At 33.8% G+C, this 19,153-nt stretch overlaps 1 protein-coding gene across 4 annotated transcripts in view; it reads right to left on the reverse strand.

The window, feature by feature from the left end:
• LOC111156516 (SPARC/osteonectin, cwcv and kazal like domains proteoglycan 3) overlaps window positions 1–19,153 on the reverse strand; it is a 476,005-nt gene that overhangs the window by 82,450 nt on the left and 374,402 nt on the right. The gene's annotated exons all lie outside the window — the stretch shown is intronic.

Consider the following 19,153-nt stretch of genomic DNA (forward strand, 5'->3'; position numbering starts at 1 on the left):
AAAAAAAAAGACACGATGATTTCAATAAATACAAAATCATCATGTGAAAACATTAAAAATTCAATATACATTCACTCATGATAAAAACTCAACAATGAGTAAGAGAGAACTTCTTCCATTTGATAAAGGATATCTCCAAAAAACTTGCAACTAATACTAAAATTGAAGAAGAAAATTTGAATGCTTGCCTCCTACGATAAAGAACAATGTGAAGATGTCTACTTTTACCACTAACACAACATTGTATAAGAAGCTTTTAGCTGGAAAAATTAGTCAAAAAAAGGAAATAAAGGTATCAGCATTGGAAAGGAACAAAGTAAAAGTCTTTATTTGCAGACAACGAGATCCTGTTTATAAAATGTCCTAAGGAACACAGATACACACACATACACACAGCCAAACAACTACAAGGTCATAATGACACAAAATCAATATGTAAAAATCCATGATAATTCTGTACTACTAATGATGAACAATCCAAAAATGTAATCAAGGAAAAGATTCCATTCACAGAAGTATCAAAATAATGAAATATTTATGAATAAATTTAACAAAACAAGTACACACTGACACTACAGATTACTGGTAAAAAAAAAAAAAAACAGAAGCTTTAGATAAATTGAGAGATATTCTATGTCACAGATTGGAACTCAACACTATAAAGATGGCAATTCTCCACAAATTTGTGTATAGATCTTATGAAATACCTATAAAAAAACCAATAGGCTCTTTTTCAGAAACAGATTCTAAAATTTATATATAAATACAAAAGACCTAGAATAGCCAAAACAATGTTTCAAGAAAACAAAGTTAAAAGTCTTACATTTCCTGAATTCAAAATATACTACAAAACTACAGCAATCAAAACACTATAGTGCTGATATAGATACTTTAGATCAAGAGAACAAAAGTGAGAGTCCAGATATAAGAATTTATATATACTACTATATAGATCCATATACTTAAAATCAATTGATTTTATTTTGAGTATAATTGATACACAATGTTAATTAGTTCCATATACACATGGTGATTCAATAACTCTATAGATGATAATGTGCTCACAAATGTAGCTACCATCTGTCACCATACAATGATATTTCAATACCACTGAGTATACATACTCCTTATGCTTTGTCTTTTATTCCCATGACTTACTCATTCCATAACTGGAAGTCTGTATCTCCTACTCCCCTTCACCCATTTTTGCCAATCCTCCACCCCTCTTCCCTCTGGCAAACACGAATTTGTTTTTATTTATAGGTCTGACTCCATTTTTTAAAAAATTACTTTTATTTTATAGATTTCACATAAAAGTGAAATCATATGGTATTTGCCTTTCTCTGTCTGACTTATTTCATTTAGTGTAATACCATCTAGGTCTATCTATGTTGTCACAAAAAATAAGAACTCGTCCTCTCTTATGGTTGGGTAATATTCCATTCCATGTACATTACATCTACTTTATCCATTCATCTATCAATAGACACTTAAGTTGCTTCCATATCTTGGCTATTATAAAAAATGCTACAACGAACAAAGGAGTATATACGTCTTTTCAAATTAAGGTTTTTGTTTTCTTTGGGTAAATGCTCAGTAGTGAAATTATTGGGTCATGTGACATTTCTATTTTTAATTTTATTTTTTTTTTAATTTTTGAGGAACCTCCATATTGTTTTCCACAGTGGATATACCAATTTATATGCTCCCCCAATAAAGCTCCTTTTTTCTCCACATTCTGACCAATAGTTATTAGCTCTTATCTTTTCAATTCTAGCCATTTTGGTTAATGTAAGATGATATCTCATTGTGGTTTTGATTTGCATTTCTGTCATCAATTGATTTTCAACAAAGATGCCATCTCACACCAAACACATTTACTTAAAATAGACCATGCACCCAAATTTAAGAATTAAAATTACAAAGCACTTGGGGAAAAACAAAACAAAAACAAAAACAAAAACCAGGCATAAATCTTTGTGACTTTAGGTTAGGTAATTACTTCTTAGTCATAAAAATAAAAAACATTAGCAACAAAAGAAACAATTGATAAATTAGATCTCACAAAAGTTAAAAAGTGTTAAACTTAAAAGACACCATAAAGAATATGAAAAGATAGGTCACAGACTGAGAAAAAGTGTTTGCAAACCTTATCTATGTCATAGATAACTAGAAAACATAAAGAAATCTTACAAAGCAATAATAAGATGACAAATCATCCAATTAAAATTTGGCAAAGGGTTGGAATATGTATTTTCTTAAAGAAGCTATGTGAATGGCCAATAAGCACATATAAAGATGCACATTATTAAGCATAAATGCAAATTAAAAGTACAATGATATACCACTTCACAGATGCTAAGATGTCTATAAAAAGCAAGTGTTGTTAAAACTGGACCCTCATAGTTTGCTCATGGAAATGTAAAATGGTGAAGATGCTTTGGAAAAGAGTTTGGTAATTTCTTAAAAACCTATCTAAATTTACCATATGATCAAGCAATTCCACTTCTAGAGAAATGAAAACATATGTCAATCCAAGGACTTGTATAGAAATGCTCACAGCAGCATTATTGATAATAGCCCCAAAGTGAAATGAATCCAAACATCCATTTCCTGGTAAATGGATAAAAAAATATTTTATGTCCATACAATGGATTTTATTCAGCAATTACATCTGCTGTTGTTTATTTCTAATAAATTGATAGCACTGAATGTTTGAAAAAATCCACAAGTGACCTAGCAGGCATTAAACTAGAATAGCATTAGGATGTTTTTTAAAAGTGCACATTCTGAAAATATTTCTGCCCTTTTTTCATTTAATTTGATCCTGACAGTACACATAATATTGAAGTTTGATTTTGAATTAAGTGATCAAACTAATCAATCCATATTTATCTCATCATGAAGTTACTGCATTTCTTCAAGAGAATCCACACGGTACAATCATGAATGGCATTTACTCTGAAATTAGTCTAACTTCTTATTCTTGCTCTTCCACTAACCAATGGAATAAACTTCAACAAACTGCTTTCTTTCTGGCTCTCAATTTTCTTATGTGAAAGTGTGTGTCAGTAGTTATCAGACAGTCATTATGGGAATTAAAGGAATTATCACAAACAAAAAACTTTGATCACTATTTGACCATCATAACACTCAGTATAGTTTAGCTATTATTATGTATCTCTAATATTTTCAGGCCTTAAATTGTATAGATTCAGAAGCAATTTCCTAATTTTTTCAAGAGTTTTTATCTTTGTTATTTTTAGGCATTCATGGAAGTTCTGCTCTGTTATGCTGAGAACTACCAGCTAGGTTGACTTTTTCTTGGATATCCTAACGATCCTCTTCAATAGCACTATCATACTTCAGTGCTTCTGTCAAACATGATTGGGTAGAAATCCTAATAACAATTGAAAACTTTTATTCTTGAAATCACCATCCTTTTTTTTTTTTCCTTAAGTACAAATATGTCTTGTTATAGTCCAACTAAAACAGTGAAATAGTTTCGGACTTTTTACCCTGATGTAAAAATAGAGATACTTTTACTTTTAAGATTTTTTTCTATTTGAGGGAGAGAGAGAGAGAGAGAGAGAGAGAGAGAGAGAGAGAGAGCATTTGCACAAGTGGAAGGGGTAAAGGGAGAAGGAGAGAGAATCTTAAGCAGACTCTGTGCCAAGCATGGAGCCCAATCCAATCTCATGACCCTAACTTCACAACCTGAGCCGAAACTAAGAGTCCTACACTTAACTCACTGCACCTCTCAGGCACCCCAAGATACATTTTAAAAAAATCTGATCTATTCTGGTACATCTTCCTTTGTTTGTTAATATATTTTTATGAAAGTAAGAGAGCTCACATTTTTCTCTTTTTATATTAATGATAACAAAAACAATAAAAATAAACAAACAAAAAAAGTTTATATTGGCAAATAACTAACTAAAAAGGATACTTATGAAGCCCCACACGAATACTTCTGGAGTTGATATTCAGGATTTGACTCATTGCTCCTTCAAAATTTTGCACTATGGCATTCTTTGTACTTTTTAGAGAAGGTGATTCCATTTATAACATATTTAAGAACATTGCTGGGAAGATAATAGAAACATTTGAAGTTTTGTTTCTTGTTTTCTGGGTTTGTTTGTTTCTTTGTTTTAAGTCTTCCATTTTCACCAATGGAACATAAATCGAGGTGATAACCAGTTCCAAGCTGACACAATTGAGAACAGATCTATCTTTTCTATACCATATTCCTCATCTTCTGACCAAATCCAAAGAGTCTAATAGAGGACTCTGAAGCAGAGACACCAGAGAAAAGACAGTGGGTGCCTCAGTCACATGAAAGGTTGGAGTGATGTACATACATTTGACTAGATTGTTCTGTTAGCAAGAAACACACTTTGTGTGAAGTCACTGAGATTTAGGGGCTGTCTTTTTGCAATGATTAGCATACTCTGACTGAGGCCTATCTTTTATTTTCAGCATGCCCTGACTGAGGAAAGTTGTCTGGCCCATTCTTTATGAATACTTGATTTAAGGGCCAGAAAACATTGGTAGTAGTGACGTACAATGCAATGAGGAGACAAACTAACTTTTACTAGTTTAAAAATGGTGCACCCGATGTCTCAGGTCATGATCTTGGGTCCTGGGATCCAGGCCCTACATTGGGCTCCCTGCTCAGTAGGGAGTCTGTTTGTCCCTCTCTCCCTCTGCTACTCCCCACCCTCCACCCCAACTCATGGTCTCTCTCTCTCAAATTAATAAATAAAATCTTTTTTTTTAAAATGTGAATACCCATTGCATCTACATCCTTTGTTCATTTCACCCCAACACAATGACTTTATGAGATAAGTCTTAAATAAATAAGCCAAAGATGAATCTTGTGTATTGGCCCCTTGGGTCTTGATATCTCCACTTCAGGCTGAAACCTGTTACCTCAAAAGTCTGCTGGCACCATACTCAAATTTTTATACATCCAGTTATTTTAAAAATAGCCCCAATAAGCCAATTTTGGTCACTTAGAGTCTGCTGTCTTTGCATATTCCATTAAACCTCACACAATAGTTGTTACCTATTGATAAAATAGGGCCTTGCTGTTATTAGGTCTTAATCTGCGGCTGTCCTTCCGAGTTCTCTGATCTTGAGCTTCCTCAGTATGTGGCTAAATGACATTGCCTAGACACAGAACCACTTCTCCAGCACTCGTCTTCTCTGAAGTTCGCTTGTCTGTCTCCCCTTTTAGAAAGTGGCCCTTAGACCTTAAGCCTCTTGACAGTTGTGCTGTGAGGGACTTTTGTTCTCAGGCAACACTGTGCAAATACTACTTGGTTTCTTGCCCAGTAAAGTTTGTCTGTTACTACTTCTCATTGTCATATCTCTTTCCTTGATGAACTCCCAAATTCCTCAAAACCCTTACAATACATCCAAAAGATTATCCCCATTTGAAACTGAAAAACAGAGTTCTGGAACACTGAGTTGCTGAGATAAATTCTGATGTTTGCCCACCCAATAGCTACTTTTCCTTTCTTCTTCATTTGCAGCAGCTCGATCTTATTCCAGAGTTTACCTTTTCTTTCTAATGTGATCATATCAGACTTGTCTAAGGCAATTTGCTGGTGACATATTTCTGATTGAGCTTGTGAGCCAGCTCTGACCAAGGACATGATAGTAAGTCTCCTGGGGAGTTTCCGTGACAAGTTTCTTTGCTGGGGGTGGGGGAGAAGATGTAAGGAAGAAACAGGTCTTCTGCTAGTCACTGCTACTTTTACCAGTGATTCCTGGACCTGAGGGGGATTCATACTTTGTTGTACATCATCTTGAGAAGAATATTGAAGATACAAGGGTAGAAAGATGGAAAAAACCTGGGCCTTTAATGATAATATTTACGGAATTCATGAGTCCTGGAGCACCCACCTCTATACACACTATAAGAGATCACAAATTCCATTATTTTATATGTAGTTGAACTGGACTCCTATCCTTGCAGGGGAAGTTACCCTAATTGATACACTTTACTAAAGTGGTATTACCGATGGGAAACAGAGTAAATTAAACATGTTCTAGGAAAATACCAAATTAGGAGTATCAGTCTCCCTATAAGAGTGTAATTAAATTTAATTACATAGAACTATGGAATAATTTTCTGACCTTGAAATATTTCATTTATTCAGAGATTGTGCTGAGCATTACATTTTTATGCTCATGAGAAACTAAAGATTTCAAATATTTATGACCCATGGAAATAAAAATGGTCACTACTATATGACAAAAAAAGAGACCTAAGCAAATCATCTCTTGATAAAAGTCCAAGTAATATTATATTTGACTTTATCCTTTTATCATGGCTTCTGGTGTCTTTCCACTGTGTTTTTTGAAATAAAAAGTAAAGATACTAGGACTCTATTTTTGTTAAGCTGCTTCACTACAAAGTTTATCTCTACTTGTCTTTAACAGATAGGCTTGTCAAATAAAAATCTTTCACAACTTGCAAAAAGTTATGTTTCCCTATAAGAATAGTCTATGAAACAGAAACTTATACGGAGTTATATTTTGTACTCTATTTGTGTTATTGTATGACCTCAATTATAAAATATAACTATTCTCTCATAAAAATAGTTTTCAAACGTTGGCTATTGAGGGTGTTTTAAAAGTAAAATGAGTAACATCTTAGTGTCATATAAAATAATGATGCATTAATTGTTCATCTTTGATTCACTGAAATGTGATAATGTAATGGATTGCCAAGTTAAAAATAAACATTCATTCTTTAATTCAAATATCAAGAAAGAGACATCGTGTCAATAAAGAGAATGATCAAACTAGTTCTGTGCTATCGTTATCTTGTCTCTGACTAAAATTTTTGTGGAAGACTCTCTGAGTATACATTGAAGATAATTTTCAAGCAATAGAGCTAGTGGGTCAAAAGGTATATTCAATTTTAGATTCACTAAATAAATTATGTTTTTCAATTTATATCTAAACCTGGATTACATAAGAATGTCCTTGTCACTGGAAGCACCATACCTTAATGGAATATAATTTTTGTCTTTGTAACTTTCTTTCTTTTTTTTTTTTTTCTCTTTTCCTTTTCTGTAAGTCTTAAATTAACCTCCATTTCATAGCAATCTCTGTGTTTTAGGGAAAGTAAGGTCAGGAGGAGGGCATATGGCCCGACCAGAAAATCAAAATGTCTAGTCTTGCTTGCCTACGGAGATTCAATAAGGATGAGGCTAAAATCAAAACTGAAATTTGCTGGGTTTATGAAAAAATAAAGTACCACATTATTTTGCCTTATTTGTTTATTTATCTATCTAGAGCTTAAAGGAAAATGTAGACCTGAATCTATATATTCAATCAAGCTTTACTTTTCTGATGGTGTTTTCTTTTTTTTTAAAGATTTTTAAAATTTATTCATTTTGAGAAAGACAACAAAAGCACTAGCAGGGGGAGAGGGGCAAAGGGAGAGAAAAGGCAAGAAGCAGACTCCACACTGAGCAGGAACCCAGAGTCAGGCCCATCCCAGGACCCTAAGATCATGACCTGAGCTGAAGGCAGACTCTTTATTTTTTTTTTTTAAGATTCTTATTTATTTATTTGACAGACAGAGATCACAAATAAGAAGAGAGGCAGGCAGATAGACGGGGGAAGCAGGATCCCTGCTGAGCAGAGAGCCCGATGGGGGGCTCGATCCCAGGACCCTGAGATCATGCCCTGAGCCAAAGGCAGAGACTTTAACCCAGTGAGCCACCCAGGCACCCCTGAAGGCAGACTCTTAAGCAACTAACCCAGACACCCCTTGATGGTGTTTTCTATTTAGTTTTTTTTTTTAATTTTCTTAAAAGATTTTATTTATTTATTTGACAGACTGAGATCACAAGTAGGCAGAGAGGCAGAGAGAGAGAGAGGAGGAAGCAGGCTCTCCGCTGAGCGGAGAGCCTGATGCGGGGCTCGGAGAGCCCGATGCGGAGCTCAGAGACCCTGATGCGGGGCTCAATCCCAGGACCCTGGGATCATGACCCGAGCTGAAGGCAGAGGCTTTAACCCACTGAGCTATCCAGGTGCCCCTCTATTTAGTTTTAATTTCACCAATATTGGAGTTTTTCTGGAGCATGTATTCTGAAAAGTGGGATTAATTTAGCTGTGGTTAAAGAGATAATACTATCAAATTAAACTAATTCTAAACTGAGATTTCCTTAAATGTTTAATCTTTGAAAGGTAATTTAATTATGATATAGCCACTCTCTGAGATCACCTTCTGCCCTTTGAAAAGGAGATAATGAGACATAATTAAGAGACTTGTGTTTACATAACATAAGGTATGCAAAGTGTTGGGGAACACTGCTGGCAGGAAATGAGCACTGAAATGATGACAAGCCATAAAAATTGTTCACTCAGTTAAAGGAAATTTAACAGCATTTAATACACACATTGTACCATGTGCTTGGATTCTCTGGTAGCAAGTTGTATTTTGTTTGTGGTGAAAAGTTCTATATTCCAGTTACTTTTTGCAAAATAGAGCTACCTTCAGTTATCACTCAGCTTTATTATAAAAAATATAGGGTTTCAGGTCAGTATTCAGAGAAAACAGCAGGAAAAACACGAGAAACACATCATTTTGAAATCGTAAAAATGTGTACATGATGGCCAGCTTGTTTCCCAGCTACGTTACTTGCTCTGAAGAGCAGTAAATCAGTAGAACTTGTTGAAACCAACTATTTCCTCATACACCACCATTTTGTGCCTGCCATGGACTTCAAATCTGAGCATAAGAATAATAGCCCTTATATACACTTCCCTTCTACTAGAAAAGAAATTCTATGACAAAATGTAAATAATAAATAATTCAAATATACAGTGATAAAGACTTTTCATCTATCACAGGGTATCTCTCTTTTTGAAAAGAGAAAAACTTTAGTAGTCTATAGATGTAAGATTTACATTTCCCAATTGAATCTGAATTAATGTTATTTAAAATAAATGGGAGAAATACATGAACGATACAATTCTCAATAGTCTAATTATTTTCCTTATTTTTAAAACAGTTATAAGCTTAATTAATTTTATCATACATTTTAGTATAATGTTTTCAGCTTTTTAAAGATTATTGATTGATATGTTCTACAGTCTTTTCCTTAGATATATTCTAAATCCTGTAGAACTAAAGTGGGTATTGCTTGGCTCTTCATAAATTACAAAGTTCAGAGAGTGAGTAGTCATATTTTATGGATTTTTGTGCCAAAATCTACGATTTTAAGATACATTTATATGCAAATAATTTTGATTTACATAATTTTTCAAAATTCCCTTTGTATTTAATTAGTAAATTACATCTATTTTAAAATGTAGTTTAGCTACAATTTACACTTCTTGTTTGACTATTTCCAGAGAAGAAAAATATTTATTATCAGTAATATGTAGGAATTAGATAATATTGTATAATGTTTCATATTATGTGGGCAAGAATTTTTCTCATTTACAGCTTTACACCAGGGATTCTGTAATAGTATGATATTATCTCCCAAGGCAAACAGATTATTCTTATCACCAGGTTTAATCAAATTTCTAGGACAAAACCTTCCTTGACATTGTGAGAGTGGGAAAGTGATTGTTTCGCATCATGGCAGTGCAAAATAAACATTTATGTGGGCAAATTCTCTTTTCATTTTCATTTGTACACATTAAGAACAAAAATGCCTAAAGCCTATGGGATATCATGTGTATAGTGGCTCTTACTGCTGAATTTACAAGTAACAGTTTTCAAAAAGCAAATGTTTCTTTTCACCATCGATTTTCACTTTACTCAAACTTTTCCTAAAAGGCCAGAATCTCCCAAGAGAAATGTACCTTACTTTAAATAATAGGGAGAAATGTTCAAAGATGTCATACTTGCACTGAGAAGACTGACATAACTAGTATGTTTTCCTATTAAAGAATATTTTTATCTGAAATATTGAAGATAGTGTAAAGGTGTTTACTTAAGAAAAAGTAAAGTGAATTATGAGACAATGTAAACAATTTACTTAAGTGATACTATCTGTTTTTTAATGTAGCCAGTTTCCAAATCAAGAACTTGAAATGATACAGTCACACCACATAGGCAAATATACACAAACCCCAAAACATGGATTAGATTAGATCTTGTTGATAAAGATTGTATAATTTACATCAGATTAATATGGCTCAGTATAAACAAGATTAACTTGAGTTTATCTTATCTAGAGTTTAGCAGCAGACCACATACTCATTAACATTTCACTTCTTTTTATAAACAGGACTCAATGTGTTACATATTTAGGAAAAGGGACTATTTTAAACTCCCTTTATTTCCTCTAACTTCAGAATTTCATTTTTAATTTATCATTTTTTCAAAATTTTAATTCCAATATAGTTAACATAGAGTGTTATATTAGCTTCAGCTGTACAATATAGTGATTCAACAATTCTACACATTCCCAGTGCTCATCATGATAAGTGTACTATTGATTCCCTTCACCTATTCCACCCATCACCCCCACCTATATAACTCCCATCTGGTAACTATCAGTTTGTTGCTAACTCTGTGATTAAAAGACCTTTTTTTTTTTTTTTTTTTGTTTTTTTCTCCCCCACCACTTTATTTGCTTTTTTTTGTTTCTTAAATTCCTCATACCAGTGAAATCATACAGTATTCATCTTTCTCTCACTTATTTTGCTTAGTATTATAATTTCTAACTCCATCGATGCTATTTCAAATGACAAGATTTCATTTATTTTATGGATGAATATATATACAGAATGAAATATTATTCAGTCATAGAAATACACGATGGGATATTATCCATTCATCTTCTTTATCCATTAATCTATCAATGGACACTTGGGATCCTCCCATAATTTGGCTATTGTAAATAATGCTTCAATAAACATACAGGTGCATATATCCTTTCAAAGTAGCATTTTTGTATTTTTTTGTCTTCTTTGGATTAATTCCCAGTGCAATTACTGGATCATGTGGTAGTTCTATTTTTAATTTTTTGAGGAATATCCATAATGTTTTCACAATGGTATTCACCAGTTTGCATTCCCACCAATAGTGCATGAGTGCTCCTTTCTTTTGATTTATTAATATTTAAAATTGAGAGAGAAAAAAAAGTAAAAATAAAAAACCAAACAAATTGAGTAAAGAGTATGATGCATTCAGTTATTTATTTAGTTACTTGGTAAGAAAAGGAAAAGCAATTTTCAAAGTACTGGCACTCTGGAATGGTCCCCTAACCTATTACTCTTCTCAGAACAGAAACATTTTACGACACAGAGGGCCAGAAAGTCTCTTGTAGAAGACGCCTGCTTGGTAGGACAGTCTGTTATTGCTGATAATTCAAATTCCCTAAACAAGTAAGAGCCGTGTTATTGGTCACGTCATTTGCGTCTTTGGGAAATTTGTATTATGACAACTTTAATCTCAACTATCTTTTTTTTTTTTTAAGATTTTTATTTATTTATTTGACAGAGAGAGATTACAAGTAGGCAGAGGAGATAGGCAGAGAGAGAGGAGGAAGTAAGCTCCCTGTCAAGCAGAGAACCTGATGTGGGGCTCGATCCCAGGACCCTGGGACCATGACCTGAGCCAAAGAAGAGGCTTTACCCATTGAGCCACCCAGGTGCCCCTCAACTATCTTTCATGTAGCAACCCTCCAAATTTTAAAATGCTCACCCCTCTGAACCAGAAATGTTTTACTTTCTTCAGATTAAATATCCTAATTCTTTAAATGATTCTTTTTTTTACATAAAATAATTATCAGCACTCTGTCTGTTCCAAGGTTTGCATCTCTTTTTCTGAATACAAGTTTGCATTAATACATTAATGATAATCCAGACAGGTGTCTCTTTCTAGCATGTTGGAAGCCACAATAAATTCACTTTTCACATGAATTGTTTACAGTCAGGTCAATTTTGGCCTGTCATTTATGAAATATTTTTATTTATTCATTTATTTTTTTTAGGAATCTAAATACAAGTCTTTATAAATGTTTCTATTCATTTAAAACTTTTTCCTTCAAAGTTACTCCATGACTTGGTTTAACAAGTCTGAGTCTCAGTGTACCATTATAGAAGGACCTGCTTTTCTCAGTCTTGTTTGATAGATTTGATACACGTATTTTCTAACTGTGATAAAGGGCAACTGTGATAAATAGGCTAAGACCAGAGACATACTAATCTGTGAAAAAAGCTAGGGAATTTCCTCAAGAAAAAAAGTATTTCTTTTGTAATTTCTTCATCGGTTTGCACAGATATAATTAAAAGCTAGCTCAAATCTTAAAATCAGGTTGTGCGAGTCCTTCACCTTTTTTTTTTTTTTTTTTTAATTTTCAAAATTGGTTTGGCTGTTCTAGCTGCTTTGTTTTTTCACATATTTTAGAACCAGTATGTAAACTTCTACTAAAACAAAACTGAAAGAAAACAAAACAAAACAAAAATAGTCAAAAACTGTAGACATTTTGTTATTCTGTGGAATCTACTGAATAATTTAGTAGAGAAATAGTTTAGCAATATGAAAACTTTGAACCTACTGACATGGTACGTATTTCTATTTAAATCTTTGAACTTTCTCATGATATTTTTTCATCTCCATTTAATGCACTAAATTTTATCAAGATAATGTTAACCTCATAAATTGAGGTGGAATGTATTTCTTCTTCCATGATCTGGAGGATCTGGGGTAAAATTTCTTCTTTAAATGTTTGTTAAAATTTGCTGGTGAAGTCATCTGTGCCTGGAGTTGTCTTTGAGGTTAGGCTTTAATTATTAATTAAATGTATAGGGGGGAAAAGATAGAAGGTTATTCAGGGTATACATTTCTTCCAGGTTAAGTTTTGGTAGTCTGTGTCTTTGAAATAATTATCAATTTCATTTAAGTCATCAAATTCATTGACATGAGTTCTTCACAACATGCTCATTATCCTAAATATTGTCTAAAGTAGTATATGTCTTCTCTTTCATTTTCTTTTTTTTTTTTAAAGATTTTATTTATTTATTTGACAGGCAGAGATCACAAATAGGCAGAGAAGCAGGCAGAGAGAGAGGAGGAAGCAGGCTCCCCGCTGAGCAGACAGCCGGATGTGGGGCTCGATCCCAGGACTCTGGGATCATGATCTGAGCCGAAGGCAGAGGATTTAACCCACTGAGTCACCCAGGCAACCCCTCTTTCATTTTCTTGATCAGTCTGGGTAGAGTTCTATCTATTATTTTGAATTTTTTAAGAAGCCATCTTTTGATTTCTTTAATGTACTCTATTTTTTTTGTTTTTAATTTATTTTAGCTCTTATCTTTAATATTCTCCCCTGTCTGCTTATTTTGTATTTAATTTGCTCTTTTTTTTTTTCTAGGTTCTTAAAGTAGCAGCTTAGAATATACTTTTGACTCTTGTCTTTTTTTTAGTATAAACCTTTGATTCGATAAATCTCACTTTACCACATTTTAGTGGTGTCCCAAAAGTCTTGACATATTATACTTCAATTTATGTTTAACTCAAAATATGTTTTAATTTCACTTGTGACTATCACTTTGACCCATGGCTTATTTAGACATGAGTTAATTTCCAAATATTTGTGAAAAGGACTAATGTCATCCTGCTATTGATTTTTAGTTTAAATTATTTGCTGTTAGATAATATACATTATATGATTTCAGTTCTGTTCAAATTTGTTTAATGTTCCAGAATACAAGTTACCTGGGTGAATGTCCCATGTTCACTTGAGAAGAATGTACACTGTGCTCTTATTGGGTGGTATGTTCGAAAAATGTCAGTTACTTCAAGTTGATTAGTAATGTTATTCAAGGGGCACCTGCGTGACTCAGTGGTTTAAGCCTCTGCCTTTGGCTGGGTCATGATCTCAGAGTCCTGGGATCAAGCCCCACATCAGGCTCTCTGCTCAGCAGGGAGCCTGCTTGCCCCTCTCTCTCTGCCCGCCTCTCTGCCTACTTGCGATCTCTCTTTCTGTCAAATAAATAAAATCTTTAAAAAAAATAATATTATCTAAGTCTTATATAACCTTACTGATTTCTGACTGCTTGTTCTGTTGATTACTGAGAGACAAATGTTGAATTCTTCAACCATAAGAGTAGATTTATTTTTTTCTATCAGTGTTATCAGTTTTTGCTTCATGTGTATTAAAGTTTTCTTGTTAGATGTGTACACATTTTTCATGCCATTCACATTATTGTAAGTATTGATATGGTTGGATTTAAACCTAAGACATTGCTAGTTGAATTCTATTTGCCCCATCTATTTCCCATTGTTATTCTCCTTCTTTTGAATTGAATCTATCTCCACCAGTGGTTTATTAGTTATATCTCTTAGGCCTTTTGGGTGTGTCCTTTTGGGCACTGTCTCTTTTCTCAGTTATGGTCAAATTCTGTCTTTTCTCTGTGATTGTGCTTACTCATAGGTATGTGAGTGTTACCCACCCTCTTAGAGGTAATTCAGTTCTACTTGTTCCTCTGCTCAGGAGGGGTCTTGCTTTTCACCTCACCCCCCACCCCAAAAAAATTTATTTCTTCTTTAGCTATAGATGGAAACTGGCTAGGAGGCAAAATGGTTTGCAATCTGTGCTCTAGAGCAAAGGAGTTTTGCTTTTAGTCTTCCTTCTCCCCAAACCAAGGGATCTCATTAATGATGGGAGGGTTTGTTGCCCCTCTCCCAGAGGCTTAACACTTCTACACACCTGTACTACTCAGGGTCTCTCAGATCTTGGCCCTGTCCCAAATCTATCTCCTGAGCACCAATGAAACCCCTGGAAAGAACATAGCAGCGAATGTAAACCCCTGTTATGTTGAGGGTCCCAAGTGTCTCACACTGATCATATTCCCATACTTCAGCTCTAGTAACTTAGAAAATTTCCTGGTTTTTTTTTATTGCTTGGAAGGTAGCTATCTTTTCCTCACATGTTCTCAAACAGTTCATGTGACCTGTCCTCAGTAGAGACATCTTGTCTTTCTTTGGAATTTAGTTTATAATCTTACTACTATAGCTTTCTGATGAGCTAAAGAAAAAAATATTAATTTTTAGATTTGGGGTTTTTTTCTCTATGTTCAAATGGGAATACTTAAGTGGGGATAACTTTCTTTTGGGACTTTCTATATCCAAAGTAGCCCAAGTCTTATTTTCTCATGTAAGTCTAAGAGGCTCTCTTCAGCATCTTTTATCCAAGTGTATGTTAAAAATATCTGCTTTGCTAGAAGGTTTTAGAAATTAGGCAAGAAAAACAAACAAACAAACACATAATCAAACAAAAAATGGTTTGGGTAATTAATCCCTTGTTTCCAAAAGATATATATGACTACAGTTTTGATTAGGGATTTGAAATATTCTCTCATTCTTTCTCTCCCTTCCCTCTTTATCATTCTGTTAATTAGGGAAATTTGACTGTGCTTCTAACAATCAACACCTCTACTATGTTGAATAGTTCTATAAACACACCTTTTTTTTGTTTAATATCCCAAACTTTTTCTGGGAGAATGCGAGCAGTTTTATTCTTTTTGATTTAGACCTATGAAGATTTACCATTAATATGGCAAATCTGAATTTTCAAATGACAGATTAACAATAAAAAAATTCTGTTAATTTGTTATTATACTTATGTAAGTATGGTCAACAATAATGATGTCATACATTTATCTATAAAATTGTTTTTAGCTGTAGAAGAGTAAAGGCTTCTGAACTAATTGACTATGCTAATTTACATCTTAGGGCATGAGGTACTAAAAATCTTTAAAATTGAGATTCTCTCTCCTATAGTTTGAATTTCTGTTAAGTATTATTTATAGTGTCCAAAAAAACACTCTGTTTATTCCATTATCTGAATTCATGCAGCCAGAATACTTCTAATGTCAACAATGGCATCAGAATTTTGTTGGAAAGATCAAGGATACTAATTAATTAATTAATTAATTAAGATTTTTATTTATTTGAGAGAGAGAGAGAAGGAGAGAGAGAAAGAGTGAGAGAGCTCATGCACAGGAGCAGGGGAAGGGGCAGGAAGGGGAGAGGGAGAAGCAGACTCCTCACCGAGGAGGGAACCCAATGTGGGACTTGATCCCAGGACTCCAGGATTGTGAGCTGAGCCGAAGGTAGATGCTTAATCAGCTTGAGCCACCCAGGCCCCTCAGATCAAAGATATTTAAGGAAAAGTTATCTAAGGATTTGGAACTTAAGAAACAAAACAAAGGATCTTAGGAGGAAAAGAGGAAAACCAAGAAAAAGACTCTATAGAATATAGAAAACAGATGATTACCAGAGAGGAAGTGGGTAAGTGAATGGGTGAAATAGGTGATGGAGATCAAGGGGTTTACTTGTTGGATGTCCTAGGTAAGTGTTGAATCACTACATTGTACACCTGAAAGTAATATTATACTGTATATTAACTAATTGAAATTTGAATAAAAACTTTATAAAAAGTTATCTAAGGAAACAAAACAAATTCTTTATATATGTATATTTAAGCATGAGGTTATTTTTTGTTATGTCTTAAACTATTCAAAATGGGCCAAATAGAGAATAGTCAATGTGAAACTAGGCCTTCATTTTCCATTTCTCTATATGGAAACTTTCACTGTTCCCTTCCTGCCAAATGATTTCTTAAATAATTTGTTTGTTATTTTGCATGGTGTTTTAGATTTCAGTTTTAGTGAGCTATGCTTTTGTGGATTTTAAACATTGTTTATCCTTTGTAGGCCCTTTTTATTCATCGCCAGAGGAACTTGTTGCTACATTATAGAGATTTCTGCAAAGAAAGCTCTGTTTCATTATTGAAACCTTTGAGATGACTTCAATAAAGTGTATTGTTATGTTACGTCTATCAACCAGAGCATGGTACCATTTTATTGTAAGTTGTATTCTTGGTTCTTCTGCTCTCAAGTTGTCTGTATCTAATAAAGAAAAGAATCTGAATCAAGGACCCACTTTGCCCTAAGCCAGGTACTCCACTAATTCCAGTACTCCTCAATTTTTTGAGTTTTGCTTTTTCTTCTAAAAGTTTAAAGCACAAACTAGTGTAAGCAAAACTTAACCAGCATTCATATATTTGGATCCCAAGATCAACAGCATTTAGTCATTTTATTGAGGATTCTTTAAAAGATTAAAAAATAACATTATAAATACTCGGTTGCCCATTTTTTTCATGATCTTTCTCTAACTTCACATAAGATGCAGTACAATGGGAGCACTGGGGTGGTTCAGTCAGTTAAGTGTCTAATTCTTGGTTTTTCGTCAGGTTGTGATCTCAGAGTTGTGAGGTCCAGCCCTGAGTCAGACTCCATGCTGAGTGTGGAATATCCTTAAGGTTGTCTCTCCTTCTCCCTCTGTCCTCCCCTCACACTGCTCCATGCACAGTCTCTCTAAAATAAATAAGTAAATATTAAAAAAAAAAAGATGCAACTACAATGAACTTATATTAAAATCTCCATATGGTATTCTTTCTAGATCTTGGGAAGAAATTTAATATTTCAGTTGAATCTCTTAACATATCCTTTTCCTTAAGTGGTTTTTTTTCTCTGTGAATCTATTTCAGTGAAGTTTGTTTCTCACTGTTTTGTTTTCCATGGTTTTGTTTTCTGTGTTTCTTGGGTGATGAAAGTATGCTTGGGGGGCCCCTGGGGCTCAGTCAGTTATGTGTCCTATCTTCAGCTCAGGTCATGATCCTAGGGTCCTGGGATCGAGTCCCTCATTGGGCTCTCTGTTCAGTGGAGACCCTGCTTCTCCCTCTCCCCTTGTTCTCCCCCTCCCGTTTATGCTCTCTCTGTCAAATAAATAAATAAAATCTTAAAAAAATAAAAATAAAAAGCATCCTTGGGTGTGATTATTTTATCTTTACTTCTTCTAGGGTCCTGGGGAATTCCCTAGTTCTCAGCTTCCATGCTATTTTGCTTGAAGCCAGTACCTACCCTACAGGGTTAGAGAATATCTAATATCTTCCAGATGACTGTTCATTTACTCAATACCCAGTGAGGACTTTGTCCGTTATTACTACTTCTCTAAGAGGCTGAGAAGAGTTTTCCTTATTTCCCTTTAAAGACTCTGAGACCTTAGCTACCCGGTTCACTAAAGGTAGCTCAGTTTCAGCTCCCCTTTCTGAATCTTGTGAGGTCAGACCCAAAAGCCTTCATCATTATAACTTAACAGTGCCAGTGCCCTTTGTAAACAGTTCCAGATTGAGCTTGCCAGTACATTTTGACTAAATAAATATAAATATAAATATAAATATAATCATAAATACATTAAGTTATAATGCATTAATAATTATAAATTATATTGATAATATTCATATATCATAATTTATATTTATTATATACTATGTATTTCTTATATATTTATATAATTATAAATTATAATTAAGCTTACATATTTAAAAATATATATTTATATACTTCTTTATCTGTCAGATAATTTCAAAATACTGAATAGAAATTTTATCTCTGAGTATTTTCCACGATTCTCAGAGGGTATTCTTTTTTTTTTTTTTAATTTTATTTATTTATTTGACAGAGAGAGAGAGATCACTAGCATACAGAGTGGCAGGCATAGGAGTGGGGGAAGCAGGCTCCTTGCTAAGCAGAGAGCCCAATGTGTGGCTTTACCCCAGGATGCTGAGATCATGACCTGAGCTGAAGGCAAAGGCTTAACCCACGGAGCCACCCAGATGCTTCTCAGAGGGTTTTTTATTTAAACATCTTCATTATTTTTTTAACTCTTTGAGATAATTTTAGAGTCGTATGGAATTGTAAGAAATAATAAAGTTCTATATGCATTTTGCCCCATTTCCTGAAATGGTAACATCTTACAGAACTATAATACAATATATCAATGTAATTTCCTGGTTGTATCATCATGATACAGAACACTGCCATGACCATAAGGATCCTTCATATTTTTTCTTATGGTCATGGCCACTTCCCTCTTAGGCCCACTCCCTTCTTAACCACTTCTTAACCACTGGCAATCACTAATCTCTTCATTTGTATAATTTTGTCATTTAAAAAATGCCATATCAACAGAATCATATAGTGCATAATCTTTTGAAACTGGCTTTTTTCACTGGGCAGAGTATTCTAGAGATTCATCCAGATTGTTACATGTTTCAACAGTTTATTCCTTTTTTATTACGAATGTTAATTCATGGTA

This window comes from Enhydra lutris, unplaced genomic scaffold (genome assembly GCF_002288905.1).
Source record: "Enhydra lutris kenyoni isolate GAN:26980312 unplaced genomic scaffold, ASM228890v2 scaffoldscaffold3, whole genome shotgun sequence".
Lineage (NCBI taxonomy): Eukaryota > Metazoa > Chordata > Mammalia > Carnivora > Mustelidae > Enhydra > Enhydra lutris.